Source organism: Adiantum capillus-veneris, chromosome 2 (genome assembly GCF_014529385.1).
Source record: "Adiantum capillus-veneris isolate H3 chromosome 2, ASM1452938v2, whole genome shotgun sequence".
Classification (NCBI taxonomy): Eukaryota; Viridiplantae; Streptophyta; class Polypodiopsida; order Polypodiales; family Pteridaceae; genus Adiantum; species Adiantum capillus-veneris.
The window spans coordinates 156,091,550-156,108,763 of record NC_140932.1 but is presented as its reverse complement, the minus strand read 5'-3'; the positions used below and the strand labels follow the sequence as shown (position 1 = coordinate 156,108,763).

The following is a 17,214-nucleotide window of genomic DNA, read 5'->3' as shown; positions in this document are numbered from 1 at the left end:
GTTCCTTCAAGACTAGCTAGTGCAATGAAGATGGAAGCTTCATACACCAAGCAAAACACTTAATCAAACACAACTTGAATTATCCCCGTTCTCAGACCCAAGACCTCACACACCTTCGAAGATGGTGAGAGCTAGCAGGGTATGAGAGTAGATTGAGAGGAAAAAGAAGTATCTTACGAGAAAGAAGTACATCTCCTCACATAATCACTCATATTAGCATAGCTTAGCTTAGTAATTAGATTGGTAGAGAAGATGAGCATGCATTGAAGCTTGGCTCTTGGTTGGATTTGCATCCACATGCCAAGAGAGTGTTGATGTAGGCTTCTATCTCACAAGCTTGGAGTAGGTGATGAGCTCTCCATTAAAGCTTGGGAGGAGATAGAGTGTTTTTCCTTCACCCATGGTCAAGTGTGAGAGTGTGAGAGTGAATGCCCAACAAAAATCAGCCCCCCCTCTCTCTTGGGCGAGCCCTAGCTGCTAAGTTAGGCTGGCTTTTTCCTCATTGGACCTCTCCAGGTCAAGCCAATAGGAATTAAGCAGCATAAGTGATAGCCTTCTGACATGTGTCCCCCTTTCCCCTTTTGTGAGAGCTTTAGATAATTAAATAATTAAACTAAACTCTCATTGGACCCCTTTGCCTCCTGGCCAATAGGAATCAGGCAAGCCATGGGGCTTCTGAATGCTCATTGGACCCCTTGGGAGACTGCCCAATAGTCTTCTAGGTCACTTAATTCTTATTGGTTTCTTTTATTAAATGTTTTTAAATTAATTAAACTAGATTTACTCTAGCTTAATTCTCATTGGTCCACTTCAAGGGTCTTCCAATAGGAATTGGGCACACCTTGTGGGCATCTGGCCTAGGGAGCTGACATGTGTCCCTCATTCCTTTTGTGTAAAGGGAGCCTGTGTGTGTGTGTGTGGTTTTCTCTCTCATCCCCTAGCTTTGGGGCTCGCCCCCTCCCATGTAGGGATGCAGAAAGACTTTTTGGGCACACACACTAAGCATCCAATTTTCCCTAAGGTTGACCTTTGGACACAACCTTTGAATTTTGGAACCTTAGCATTTTGGAAGTCTTAATGGGCTGAACCTTAGGGTCTTTTTAGCCCGTTGTTTCACATGGCTCTTTTGCAGATGGCCCCCCCTTTGGATCCCTATTTTCCCTCCTTTGGATCCCTACTGTGGCCAGTCTGCTAACTTAACCAATATTCTAGCTTTTTCTCCCTTGGCACTTCCCCACATTAAATGATCAGTTTAATATGAGAAAATCATTTAGGAGAATTAGATATTGATTATTATGACACCACCAGTGGGCCATTTTTTGGTTTTCTTCCAGTAGATGCCCCCTACTAAAAAATGGTTTATATTGCACATTAGCATTTTGAAAAAAAATAAAATAAAAAGAAAGTAAAATAAAAAGACACATTAAAAATTAAAATAAAAGAATAGTTTAATGCTTTCATATTATAGTAAACGAATAGTTTAATTCTTTCATATTATAATAAAAGATAGAATTAATAAGCATAAAAAATTAAAAAATAATTTATTGAAATGGTTTTTTTGAAATCCTTAATGAAAGGACCCTTTATCAATACCTCACATAGTGGTTGGGAAAATCTTTTTGCCTAAGCAGTGAGTTTTCTCCTTGAATGCAAACTGGAAATACTAGTAGAAATTTTCAAATTTGCAAGATATTTGAAATATTTTCTAGTAAAGTTTATGTTGGGGGTTCCATCATTGCATAGCTCCAATGACCAACAAAATTATTAATCCGGAGGGATGAGCTAGCCGGCTAGGACATGGAAACACTCACAGGATTAGTGAGCTAATCATGGCAACACGAATGCTTGACTCTATGAGGTGAGCTTATCGGTCTATGGAGGAGCTAAGCCACAATGAAGGGAAATCTCCACATCCACTTGTCTTCACCTCAATCAACCCAATCACACACACTAACGATTGCAAGACGCACACAACAACAATCCTATCATGCAATACACTAATCGCAAGCACACACACATAGATCTATTGAGCACCACACTCCAATCAAACCTACATGCACACACAAGCAAGAGAGGGCAATCACACAAGATTAGAGATGGATTAACCACTAATTAGTTAAGATCTAGCTAATCAAAGCGTTATAGGCAATCATAAGAAGCATGAGAGAGGCATAGTGAAAGAGAATTAAGCATTGATTAGTGTTAATCAAGTCACATGAGCAAGGACAACCTCAAGGACTCCATAGCCACACACCTCAAGAGCTCTCACCAAAGAGTGCTCTCTACAAATGAGCTTGGGAATCCTAATTTTCTTTACACACTGCCTTATATATTTTAGAGTAAAAATATGCAATGTCCGGCCAAGGCCTTTAGGGCTCCACCACTTACTGAATCTGCAACCTAGGCACACTCACTGACCTATTCTTTACAGTTTGGAACTCCCATTGAGCCCGTAACACATTAAAGTATTACAATGGCTTGAAATAAATCGGAAATTTACAATACATGACCATTTTGGGAAAATGTGTAACTCCAATCTTTACTGCTTCTTTGTATTCATCCTTGATATGCATCCGTACGTCTTTTGTCTTTAACAGCTTCTGTTAACTGAGGTTGACTCAGTTAACATTCCCTGCTTCTGATTTTAGTGCCCGTCCTCGGGCACTGTTGAAAAGTGTCCGTGGAAGCTGTGGAAGGTTTTTGATGGTCTGATTGTCTTCATTTGTCATTGAATTTGTTGATGAGGTTCAATTTGCTGCAGCATCTTCGCTGGTCTAAATATGTCTAATGTGAGAGATGATGTTGCATTTGTCCATTGTAATAGCATAATTATGAGGCTACTATTTATTGATGAAAGTGTGTACAAGGGAAGTAGAATGATGAGGTTCTAAATTAGGGTATAATACTTGGATGACCAAAGGAAAAAAACCAGCCAAAAAAAGTGCCTTTGGGATACGCGCATTATTGGAGTACTTATTAGCATGGGAAATATTAATAAAGTACTCAAGGGATTATTTGCTGATAGATATGGAATTAAACAATGTGATATCCGTGGAAGTTTACTGGTCCAACGCCAATTTTCCAAGGTCAGTACCAAGCGATGGGGAGTGTTGGGCAATCACCAAGCCTCCTATTCGCTCAGTGTTGACTCCACTGTTGCATATAATGATTTTAACCCCAAGGTCAACATTAAGCGATGGGGAGCGTTGGGCAGTCCCCAAGCTTTCTATTCACCTAGTATTGACTCAACTACATTTTTGCAATCACATCACCATGGTCTTTATTGTTGGTTATACCAAGGTCAACACCAAGCGATGGGGAGCATTGGGCAATCCCCAAGCTTCCTATTCGCTCAGTATTGACTTCACTGTATGACATGTCTTACCGTTGTCGGTTATCATGCCCCAAGGTCTTTGCTGTCAATTGTAATGGTTTTAACACCAAGGTCAACACCAAGCGATGGGGAGCATTGGGCAGTCACCAAGCTTCATATTTTCCCAGTAGTGACTCAACTGTCGTATGTAATATCTTTAACAACAAGGTCAACACCAAGCAATGGGGAGCTTTGGACAGTCCCCAAGCTTCCTATTCGCCCAGTAGTGACTCAATTGTATGACATGTCGGTTAGCATGACATTGGTTTGCCTGTTGTAGTCCACTCGAGGTGCATATGTGGTAGCAAAATGTGTGTCTAATGCATATGTCCAATGATGGGGCTTCCTATATATGCATACATAGAAATGCATGGAAAACAATATGTTGTGAAAGAAATATTTTTTGAGGGGTTCTTCAGAAAGATGGTGTAGCTATAAAAGCATATGACATGGCTTTGCAAGCTGGCACCCCTTTAAGAATGGTTTTTGTTGAGAGGAGGATATGTGCTCTCAGCTTATTGTGCACTATGCGTAAATGAATTCTACGAGACTCCACCGATTGTAAGTTAATAGAATTCGACTCTTAGGCTCATCTCATCCAGCATGAGCGACATGACTTAAAATATGCTCAACTCTTCCAGCTTGAGCGTAAGCCTAATAACTACGACTCTTAGCACATATTTTAGTATGACTTGAAGCTTTGAGACTAATGCTTTGCTCATTTTATGGCTCAGTAGCCCGGATCTGACTATGGCAAAGAGTGTTTTTTGCACCCTGGCGACTTGAATTTTTACAATCTTATGCTTACTACAAACATTTATTCAGGTAAAAATATGAATCCTCAAAAAGAGGATTAGTGAAGGACCAAGTTGGCATTGAAGGTTTCTTTTGCCATACTTATTTTATCATCTTTGAATTTGCATTCATGTTGGTTAGGTTGTCCTTCTTTGACTATGAAGACTCCATTATCTATTTGATTCTCCAATTGGGCCTGTTGAGAGGAGTCTTTGATGTTGTTGTAGGCCTTTGTTCACTGTCGGCATTTCGCTTTTGACCAGGAGCCTTGAAAGAATTAGGAATCCAAATCTCTTGATGACCTTGGTATCTCCTTTGTTGACTTTGCTTCTCTCTAGGTCTTGTTGAGCTCTTGAGATCTTTATGTAGGTCTGGTGTAGCTGCACTTGGATTGTGGTTGATTGGTAGCCACATCTTTGTATAACCTATGTAGAATCCTTGTCTAAGAGGAAGATTCTTTGAGATCCCTCTTTTTTCTGTATCCTCTTGAGAGTTGTGGTTGACTTTAGCATCTTTTAATGTTGTTCTCTTGTATACCTACTTCTTAGGTATCCTAGGATATTGTTGAGGCTGATACCTTGTGGACCTTCTTTTTTGGGAGGGTCTTGATGTCACTTCATATGATCTAACCTACAGTTTTGGTACCCATATCTGTCTGTTACCTCTATAGTACTCCTGTTCTTTTAAGCTCCATTGTGATGCTATCCATCCCATCTGTTTGTATTTATGTGTTGATTTCTCGTCCTTAATCCAAACCGGATCATTGACTTTGACTAAACTGCTCGAAACAAACACTGGCTTGACTTTTCTTTTCTTTCTTGAGTACTTTGCTTTTTTGGGTGTCTTGGTAGAGGTTTCAGTTGGGTCAGGAATTGACTTAAAGCTTTGAAAGCCTGACTTACGTGAAGAATTTGATCCATGAGGATTCTTTGATGTAGGGGCATATGATGTCACATCTTCTTTGCTAGTCGATAAAAGGTCCACTTTGGCTTTACCTTTGTATGCAAGATTTGTCTTTGATTCTTGTGACTTTTGCAACTCTAAATTTAGCATTAACAGCACCTGTAAATGCTGTTGGCTACCTCTTGGAAAAGATAGTATTAGCATTGTATCTTCTTTGTAAACCTTGTGTTGGTACAGCCCCACTGATGTCCAAGGATGACATCTGCAAGCATTTCCTTTGAAGGCTTCACCTCAAACTTTACCTGCTCTTCATGATTTTGGATGCTAAGGGTAGCAACCATTTCTTTTTTATTTGTAACCTTACCCATGATTTCTCTATTATCTGACTTGCTTTGAGTAATCTCTAGAATGCTTTGAATGTAGTCTACAACCATATTTCACTTTGCTTCTTTATCCAGTAGAGCATTGCATCTGACACTTGCTCCTTTTATATTGTTGAAAACTACAACTATTCTCATTAGAGGTTCTATTGAAGATTTCTGTCCTGCTTTTGTCATGTCTCATCTTGATCTAACTGTGTCTCTATGGAGGGTAGCTTCAGACTTTGTTTTCCAATCTGACTTACAACAGTTGATTCAACTGGAAATGAGTGATTGATCTTTGGACTTCCTATTGATTCCTAGTTGTCTGCAACCTCATTCTTCTTAACTTTTGGCTTTGGTGGCATTCTCTGCTCAATAGCTATCATGTTTGCTCTTTTCTCTGTTTGATTTGCACTTCTTGATGCCTGATTTGATTTAAGCTCTTCTGCAATTCTGTTCGATGAAGATGAATCATCTTCAATAAGATCTTCCATTTAAATTGTGCTTGAGGACTTTGTGCTGTCGTCTGCGGGTGACTAGGATTGATCTTTATTCGTGGTTGTCTTTGAAGACTACATCTTGTTTGCATTGTGTATCTCTAACATCTTCTGGGCTATTGGCATTCCCATTATGATGTTGTCTGACATATCCTTTGTTGTGATTACACGGAATTGGGCTATGATGATCTATGAACTTACTTGAATGGTGGTGGAGATGACTTCCCAGCATTCTGCTCATTTGTCTCCTGATATACTCAGAAATTCAAGAGCACCTTCCAGCTGTGGTTGGCCACATCTTTTCTAAGTGCAAATGTCATAATAATCAATATCTAATTCTCCTAAATGATTTTCTCATATTAAACTGATCATTTAATGTGGGGAAGTGCTCGGGGAGAAAAAGCTAGAATAGTGGTTAAGCTAGTAGACTGGCCACAATAGGGATCCAAAGGAGGGAAAATAGGGATCCAAAGGGGGGGCCATCTACAAAAGAGCCATGTGCAACAATGGGCTAAAAAGACCCTAAGGTTCAGCCCATTAAGACTTCCAAAGTGCTAAGGTTCCAAAATTCAAAGGTTGTGTCCAAAGGTCAACCCTAGGGAAATTGGATGCTTTGTGTGTGACCAAAAAAGTCTTTGAATATCCCTACATAGGAGGGGGCGAGCCTAGCAAGTAGGGGATGAGAGAGAAGGCCACACACACACACACACAAGCTCCCTTTACACAAAGGGAATGAGGGACACATGTGAGCTCCCTAGGCCAGATGCCCACAAGGTGTACCCAATTCCTATTGGATGACCCTTGAAGTGGACCAATGAGAATTAGGCTAGAGTAAATTTAGCCTAATTAATTTTAAAACACTTAATAAAAAGAACCAATGAAAATTAAGTCTCCTGGATGATTATTGGACAGCCTGTGAAGGGGTCCAATAGAAATTGAGCAGCCTAATGGGCTACTTAATTCCTATTGGTCAAAATGGGGAAAGGTCCAATGGGAATTTAATTCATTTAAATCAATTAAGTTTAATTGATTAAACTCTCACAAAAGGGGAAAGGGGGACACATGTGAGAAGGCTATCACCTATGCTGCTTAATAGCCATTGGCTTGACTTGGGGAGGTCCAATGGGGGTTGAGCAAGAGCAATTAGCAAGAGGGATCGCCCAAGAGAGAGAGGGGGCTGATTTTTGCAAGGCATTATCACACACACACTCACACAATCTCATGTGTGAAGAAAGAGAAGACTGTCTCTTCCCAAGCTTTAATGGAGAGCTCATCACCTACTCCAAGCTTGTGAGATAGAAGCCTACATCGACACACTCTTGGCTTGTGGATGCAAATCCAACCAAGAGCCAAGATTCAATGCATGCTCATCTCCTCTACCAAGCTAATTACTAAGATAAAGCTATGCTAATATGAATGATTATGTGAGGAGATGTACATCTTTCTCGTAAGATACTCCTTCTTCCTCTCAATCTACTCTCATACCCTGCTAGCTCTCACCATCTTCGAAGGTGTGTGAGGTCTTGGGTCTGAGAACGGGGATAATTAAAGTTGTGTTTACTAAGTGTTTTGCTTAGTGCATGAAGCTTTCATCTTCATTGCACTAGCTAGTCTTGAAGGAACACAAAGAATTGTATTGTACAATGTCTCTCTTGATGGGAGAAACCATATTACAAAGCCTTTTGGAGGGGGGACCGGCTCCATGCAAATCCGGTCCTCAACTGTTGTCAATAGCTTAATTTCTCTCTCTTTTGAAAGTATTGTTGATGCTATATAACTAGGTGTTATGCTTTTTGTTGCTCTCTTCACCCAAGCACTCTTGTAATTCTCATTAGGAATCTATTCTAATGAAATTCCCACTATGTTCATGCTAACTTCCGCTACACATAAGTTTTTAGGAAATTAAATGTTACAGCAAAAAGACATGAGATTCTTGTCTACCTAAAAATGTTGCACTTGATCTTCTCAGGATTTCTTTCTATATTGACTGCTTTTGTTGTGGCAGTGTCCTTTGGTTGAGATTTATCTACATTTTCTTTTCTTTGATCATCTGCTTCAATTGATGTTGGCTCCATTGGCTATAATATTGCACATTTTGCTTGCAATTGTTGAGCATTGTCTACCTGCATCTGAGCAATCTTTGACCTTAAAAGATCCATTGTTCTTTCTGACAGAATCTGTCTCTTTGGAGGAGATTTTGGTGGTGACCTTTGTGTCGTTTTCTAGACTTTAGCTTTCATTGATTTTGTATTTTCTATCACATAGTCTGGCAGCTTGAGGCTTGCATCATCTTTAGATAGTCTTTGACTTCAGTCGTACCATCCATAGGGGTTTTTACAAGGTCATGATCTTGATGATATTCATTACCATGTGCATCTTGATATGCATATGTGAGCTTGGTCACATGTAGCTATTTAAACACTATTGGATTTGTTGACTTTTGACTCTGACTTGTAGAGATCAGTTGAAACTTTTGTCCTTGATGATCTTCACATAAGCATTTGTCTGCAGATTCTGATGGAATCTGGGTCAATTGGGAAATTCCAACAACCATATGATCTTTCAATGGTTTTTTCTTTGAAGAGGTATGTTGGCTAGAAGCTCTAGGGCTTCTAACTGACATTGGGATTCTTTGTACAAGAGCTGAGCTTGATGGATTTACAACTCCCCCCTTCCTAGGGTGATCACTATAGCCTACTTCATTGTAAGAGTTCAAAATTTTCTGGCTCTGATTTAGTCTCACCTTTTGGGCCTATGAAGGCACACTTTGGATAGCACTGTTGATGTTGGCCATCTCTGAACATTCTGCATAGTTTCCTATATATCTCCGGGAAACATGACAAATTATTTTCCAAGTCAAGCTATAGATAGCATTATCTTTTCCCTGATATTGCCTATCCCATGGGTCTCCTATGATATGAGCTTCTATGGTTTCAGGACCCAAGGTATCATAGATGCTAGATTGTTATCTATATTTACGATTGTTTTGGTCAAAGTATATGCTCATTTCGTTACAATGTCGAAGCTTGATTTTCGATGGAGGAGAGTTTGGCTCCGAACAAATTTTTGGGTTTACTCAGGTAATATCCTTTAGCTCTAGAGAGGATTGGCTATAATAGATTCTTTCTTCTAAAATGAACCATCCTTTGTGATCTATCACTGGATGTATTTCTATGAGCTGGTGTGTGGGCCGATAAAACACTAGTTGATCCTTTTTGTACAATTTTTCTTTTTAATCTACATAGTGTGCATATGAATTATGTGTACCATACAATGCTAACAACATTCTGTTTGATGTGTCCGTTAGACTCGTGAATGATTGCACACTTGTGGCAGTGGATTCAGAATCATTTGCAAACCAAACAATCTTTTCAATCTTCGGTGGTCTCTAGACACCTTGATCAAATTCATGCAGGAATTTGTTGTTCAAAGAATCAATTTTAAGCTCTACAGGTGTCTGTGCATCTTTATGCTGATTTTGAACTTGCAGTGTTTTTGCTAGTGCTTCTAATGGTAATGCAAAATCATCTAATTGCATTAAAAGTGACGAGTTAAATGCACTTACATCGAGATTCACATTTCCAATTTTCTCTGTACCTTGCTTGGCGATTGATATGTCTTTGTTGTTGGGATTTCTTGGACAATCTTCAGAAAAATGTCCACCCTTTCGTCCACAACCTGAGCAATATGCCATGAATGGTGGTATTTCAATCGACTCTATCATGTCAAGCTCTAGCTCAGAAGTTTCTGCTTCTGTGCTTGTCAAGTTGTTGGCATCTTCTTTCAAAACACTGAGCATCAAGCTGTAGACTGCTCCATCTTGACCTTTGTACCGTCTTTGACTTGGTTCTCGAATTAGATTTGCTTCTATTGGTTGGTCTGTTGGATCTTCCATTACTGGCTCTCGACTATAGATTTAACCACTGTAATTCATGTACAATGACCCTGATTGCATATGCACCAACTGTATGTTTTGTTGTCTTGTGCAAATTTTTGGAATACCACTTGGGTTGACTTTCTAAACTTCTATCTGCACTTCATCTTTGAGCTTACAATACCTAGCTCCACTGAAGTCTGTGAACATCTAGGCGTTCTTTGAATCTGACTTTACTCTGATCAATAGGATCTTGGTTCCTATTGCTTTTGCTGCTCATCAAGTATTTATGCCCTTTTGATTCTATATATAAGACTTTATCTCCATTGTAGCCATAAAGCTGTAAAATGTGCTTTGTTGCAGTTGTGCATGTGTTGCCATTACGACTAGCTTGCTCTGTTGTACTTGGATTCTCAGCTCGATTTGAGTCCATGTCGGAGGGTTCTATAAAAACTGTCTTCTAGCAGATTTTGGTTTCAATTAGCAGAATTTCTACTACTCGTACTAGCCTAATCTGCAATCACATGTGAGTTGTGCCACTGTTCGTCCGATTAGAAGCTCAATTTGCAATACAATTGCTTGCACTTGCCAATTTCGGTTTGCACAATGACTTCTAGTCCATGGCGTTCTTTGTCTGAACAATGGGAACAATGTCCAGAAATGTGCTACAAGATGACCTCGGCTCGAATGATCACTAGAACTATTTTCACACTTCCCGATTTTTTTTGTTGTAATTTTCTGTTGTTTTTGGCTTTCTCATTGTTTGCTCGGTGTGTGACTCTTTTGGCTTTGCTTTTTTGTTTTTCTACCTCTTTCGACAACTTTCTTTTTATTTTTATTAAATTTTTTTGTGAAATTTTGAATTTTCTAAAAATTTTAGTATTTTTTTAATTTTTATGATTTTTGTGGGAAAGTTTTGATTTTTTACAATTTTTATGTGAATTTTTGAAGGTTTTATGAATTTTGTGATTTATTGGGATTTTTAAATCAATTTTTGAATTTTTATGAATTTTCTACAGTTTTTAGGGATTTATATGTGATTGTTTTATTTTTTAATGAATCTTTTAAGAGGTTTTTTTAATAATAAATCCCTTTTATTATTTTAATTGGATTTTTTATTTTTTATTGTTTTTGTGATTTAAAAGTTTTTTTTTGTGATTTTTTATTTTTGTTTTTTTAAAACTAATATACAAGTAAATGAAATAAGAAAATAAAATAAAATAAATGGAATTGAAATGAAATGAAATTAAAAAAAATAAAAACGAAATGAAATAAAATTTAAATGAAATTGAAAAGAAACAAAATGAAACGAATACAATAAAAAATCAATGACACAAAAAAAGGAAAAAGACAAAAGGCTCCATTAGGCAGCCGTTCAAAAAAGAGAGAAAGAAGACAACATAGAAAGAGAGGTCCCCCTTTTTTTTTCTTTTTTGTCTTCTTGTATGTTAATGAATTGTGTGTGTAGGGGTGCGTTCATGCATGTGTGTGTGGTGGTTGAGGGCGTTCACACGTACAGAGGAGGGAGACGAGAGAGAGAAAGTTAGAGAGAGAGATGGGGCGTCCACGTAGTTAGAGGGACAGTAAGAGAGAGAGAGGGAGAGTTAGAGAGAGAGAGAGAGAGAGTTAATTATCGCGATTTTGAGAGAGAGAAAGAGGTGATTCTCACTTATACACACCGTCGGGAGTCCCTTTTTTGCATCGGAGCCTGAAATTTTATCGCAGAGTCCGCACGACTGCCGAAAACATGCCGAAACGTATGCTCACGCTCGTGATAAACCGGTCGCTCTCGTCGAAACCAAAATTTTAAATTTTTATTTTCTTAATGCCCGAAAAGGCCACATTTTAGTAAAATTAGCCGAAACGCTAAAAATCAACCGAAAATCCAAAAAATTGCCACAAAAATCCAGAAAATTCTTGGACAATTCTAGAAATCTTTGAAAATCATTGACAATTAGAATCAAACATTGTTGACATGCATAAGCACACCAAAAATAGCAAATTTTATCGAAAATGCCTATTCCGACAAAATCATCAACCTGGCCCCCGAAAATAGTAAAATGTTCAAAATTTGGCAAACGAAAGCCCAAATGCGCTCGAAATCAAGCCAAAAACACACATTCAAAACAACTTGTAAAGATCACAAGATATCAATTTTTTATGGAATTAACCAAATATTAATACAAAAATTAGCAAAAAATTGACAAAAAAAAAAATTTATCCGAAAAATACCCAAAACAATTCTGAAAATTTTTCACACATAGGGAATTAGTGCAACCAAATAAAATCACATAAAGCACATCAATTCAATTGCCAATTAATTTGATCAATAAAATCCAAAGTAGACAATTAAATCAATAAAATTACTACACACTCAATTAGAATGCACACACACTTGATTTTAGTGCACACACACTTGCACTTGACCATTCAAGCATGCAATTAACTCAATTAAGCACACAATTAGCAATGTACAATCACCAATTAATACTTGAACTTGTCAATTTCATACGCCACCAAATCTTGAAAATTTCGGCAATACGACGGCATGAGAACGAAAATCGAAAAAATTTCATAGCATCAACATTGCATCAGCATTACATTGCATCATGGTGGAGTCTCTACACAATTCTACACATCTTTAGATTCTAAGGAGGTTGAGAATACCACCTTGATTACCTTTCCAATGAAGATCGATTGAACGGTTGAAAGCTCCAATCCTTGGTAGCAAATTAGTTAGTGTGTAAGTTAGCAAAATTAGTCAAATTAGCAACAAGGAGGTAGTGTGAAATTAGAGTGTGTAAACATACAATTGGCAAGATACGGTGACAAATTAGGGAATTATGAACACATTGCTTCATGCACACACATCCAAAATCCACAAAAAAATAAACACACAAGTGAAATTAGCGAGGAAACACATCCGATTATGCCACAATTACACAAGCGTAGGCCATCGTCCCCGGCAGTGGCGCCAAATGTCGGGGGTTCCATCGTGGCATAGCTCCAATGACCAACAAAACTATCATTCTAGAGAGATGAGCTACCCGGCTAGGGCATGGAAACACTCACAGGATTAGTGAGCTAATCATGGCAACACGAATGGTTGACTCTATGAGGCGAGCTTCTCCGTCTATGGAGGAGTTAAGCCACAATGAAGTGCAATCTCCACATCCACTTCTCTTCACCTCCAATCAACCCAATCACACACACTAACAATTGCAAGACGCACATAACACTAATCCTATCATGCAACACACTAATCACAAACACATACACATATATCTATTGAGAATCACACTCCAATCAAACATACATGCACACACAAGAAAGAGAGGGTAATCACACAAGATTAGAGAGGGATTAACCACTAATTAGTTAAGATCTAGCTAATCAAAGCATCATAGGCAATCATAAGAAGCATGAGAGAGGCATAGTGAAAGAGAATTAAGAATTGATTAGTGTTAATCAAGTCACATGAGCAAGGAGAAGCTCAAGGACTCCGTAGCCACACACCTCAGGAGCTCTTACCAAAGAGTACTCTTTACAAATGAGCTTGAGAACCCTAATTTCGTTTACACACTGCTTTATATACCTAGGGTAAAAATTTGTAATGTCCGGGTGCCCAAGGCCTTTAGAACTCCACCACTTACTGAATCTGCAACCTAGGCACACTAGCTGATCTATTCTTTACAATTTGGAACTCCCATTGAGCCCGTAACACATTAACACTAGGTTGGTAACCTAACAGGACATAAAAGTGTCCTTTCACGGTTTTGAAAAAAACCTCCAAAACCATAGTAGATCCACTCATTTTGTAAAATCCTTTCATGAGGTTATAGTTCAAGGCCTACTACAGATGGAAAAAATAAGAAACTTGTAAAATTTCTCATCTTTTGGTCACACCAAGTCTCCAAAGTTGATGGACCAGTACATTTTCATCAAAACAGTCATTTCTTACGTTTTGTTGCATAAAAATAAGATTAGGGATTTTTGTAGGACTTGAGATAAATTCCCTAGTTAACTTCAATGGGTTGGTGATCACAACATATGATTGCTTCTCACTCACTATTTTTTGTTTTGCCAAAATAAATAGGTACAAAAAAGTTGAATTTTCACCATTCTGCAAACCTATCATCAAAGTTTCTATAGCCACGCTCAATACAAATAATATATGCATGTTTTCTTAGTTCCCTATTGTCCTTTGGGTTCATAAGGAGCCATGGAGCATGTCAAAAGAATAATACATCTCTTACCAAGGGGAATCTTGGGGACAAAGATGAAGTGCTAAATACAGCAAACATGAAAAAACTGGGTTCAACATTATGAGTTGTAGAATCCCATAGAAACTATTCAATATCTAGCCAAATTTGATCCTTATGACTAGATATGGTTACTACCTACAAAATGCATGTAGTTGTCACAAGAAACTAACAATATTGAAAAAGCTATACTTGATATACTAGAATGTTTCGTTTTCTTCTATAATTGAAAAAATCAACCATCGTTGTCTACTATGCAAAATAGGGTATTAGGTGCCCCAAAACTCAAGGAATATTAGCTTTATGTTACAATATGCGACATAGAAAATCAAAAGTGCATTTGGATATCATGAAAGCCACCAAAAGAATCATAGAAGAGATAAAATTGACTAAAAAACAGGATTTGACAATTTTTGTAATTTGGTCATAACTTACAACTTTAACATTTATTTCTCCCTAGAAGCATTAGGACATGTTGAGGACTACTAAAGATAGTTCTCTAGAATTATAGACCTCACAAACATGAATTCTAGAGTGGTATAGTTGCAAAAAGTTGAAAAAAGCCAAAAACAGGACCCGTTTTTTCACACATTTTAGGTTGTGAAATGTTGTGCAAGGACAAGGTTAAAGATGGAATTGATATGCCAAAAAAATGTCGAGTTTTTTTCAGCTCATGAGACAACTTTCTAGATAGATAGCACCTCAAAATCCATTTTGAAACTCTTGATATAATTCAAGGAAAATGGTCACTTAACAGGACATAAAAGTGTCCCATTACCAACCTAGTGTTAAAGTATTATAATGGCTTGAAATAAATTGGGAATTTACAATACATTACCATTTTGGGAAAATGTGAAAAATGTGTAACTCCAATATTTACTTCTTCTTTGTATTCATCCTTGATATGCATCCGTACTTCTTCGGTCTTTAGCAGCTTCTGTTAACTGACGTTGACTTAGTTAACAATTTATTGGTGTTTTTCCCTGTACTATCCTTTGCAACCAACTAATCTTTGATTTTCAAATGGCGCAAGGCTAAGATTAGGCACACCTTTTTCAAACATCAATGTCCTCACGTCATGGGATCAAACTCCTTTGAATATAATGTTTAGTATTTTGTTTTCTAAAGTATTTTTCAAGCATGCCAAAAAAGTAAATGCAGCTTGGAGAATAAATTTCTATTTACAAGACTTTGAGGACGCTTAAAGACACTTGTTTTTCACCCTTTGGGTACTAAGGCTAGATTAGTATAAGGCTAAGTATAAGCCTAACATAGCAAAAAAATGGCTTTCATTTCATCATCAAAGTTATGCCCCTTTGATGTCAACTAAGTAAACACATTGTTAAACATGTTCAAGCATGATTTGACAATATTACCTTTTTTCATGCTGAGATGCATAAGCTTCTTCATCATAAATACTTTGTTTGATACACTCTCTCCATCCCATGTTGAGTATAAAGACTCCCACACTTTTTTAGCATTTGTCTTTTCCAAAATCATGAAGATTATAGACTCACCAAGATGCAACTTAATAGTGGCCATGGCATGAGCATCAAGCTTCTCCCACTGATCATCAATGTACAAACCCTCTTTGTGCTCTTTCAATGGTGCTGCAAGTCCTTTGTTGGTTAGTACATCAAGCATTCTCTGCTTCCATAAAGTGAAATTTGTGCCATCAAATTTCTTGATGTAGTAATCTTCTTTCTTGGAAGAGCCAGCCATACTAATAAGAGAGTAACTCTAAGATCTTATGGCAAATTTTTTGACAAAAATTTTAGTAGAGTTTCCTCTGTTCAGAGATAAAAATCTCAATCAAAAAACTCAGCAAAATCATTGCAATATCAATGCAAAAGAGTGCTGTAAGCAAACTAGAGGACTTACACAAAAAAATCAGGTAGAGTCTCCTCTGTGCAGAGATCAAATTCTCAAGAAAAACTAAGCAAAAACAATTCATAAACCAACAAAGAGTGCTGATAGGGAATCAATTCATATATATAGCACAAAGAAACTATTGATTGACAACATGGCATCAAGGCACCTATACCCGTCTATACATGTCCTATGGCAAGGCCATGAATGGGGATCTCCAATAACCCAATCCACCTTGCTCGACTAGCCATAGTCTCAGAAAGGGCTCTTTCAGGATGAGTCTCAAAAATAGTTTGAGATTTCCAAAACAAGCCAAAGTCAGCTCCACAATGAGGTACAATTGCAGTATTTGCAACATAGTGTACATTCCAAAATGTAAAACTATCAGTGCAAGATCATAGGACACTCACTCAATAAGCACCACTGAGAAGCAAGCAAAATCTGGACTAAAATGAGCTCCCTGCGTGGAGTGAAAACTTCTCTCAATAGAGCACAAGCATACACAAGGTGATAATCATGCATATCCTTTCGTATAAAACTCCCAAAAAGAAGTGGTCAATGGTAAAAAATCTCCCACCAAGCCTGAAATATATCTCACTTACAAAATCTATCAAATTGTAGCCAACTAGGCTAGGCAAAATCAAACAACAATTGCCATACATGCAATAATTTGACACTAGTCATGTGTAAGAACAACAAATCCGTAGAGTAAATGCCTACCAAGAAGCTGTAAACTTGTAGCTATGTAGACATAAGTCCAACAAACTAGTAAAGACTTGTAACCTATGAGCCGTAAATGGCTAAGCATGATAAAGCTGAACCATTGTAGGCATATATCAAAAAAAATTAGTGCAAAATGGAGCACTAAGAATCCAAGGAGTAACTGTCAATCTATTCTCTCTCATGATGCCGTGGAAAACGGTTGTATCAATGTCAACTCTATTGCTGATGTCGATGCTCAAGAAGCCGATGTTAATAAAAATTGTTGGATGTAGATGCCAATTTTCATCATAGTATGAAAATACCTCGTCAATGCCACACGTTGGGAGGGCCAATGTGCTCTATCGCTTGCTCGCTATGCCATAACCACTAATGCTATGAAAATGAAAGAAGATGGTGAGAAATCTAGATGTCAAAGAAGATCCACCAAACACTAAAAATTGGTGTGTGTGTGTGTGTGTGTGTGTGTGTGTGTGTGTGTGTGTGTGTGTGTGTGTGTGTGTGTGTGTGTGTGTGTGTGTGTGTGTGTGTGTGTGAAGCCTCCTTCTAGGCACATGAT

At 37.9% G+C, this 17,214-nt stretch overlaps 1 pseudogene; it reads right to left on the bottom strand.

The window, feature by feature from the left end:
- LOC147463913 (uncharacterized) overlaps positions 1-15,788 on the bottom strand; it is a 60,259-nt pseudogene extending 44,471 nt beyond the window's left edge.
- Between the last annotated feature and the right edge of the window lie 1,426 nt (positions 15,789-17,214).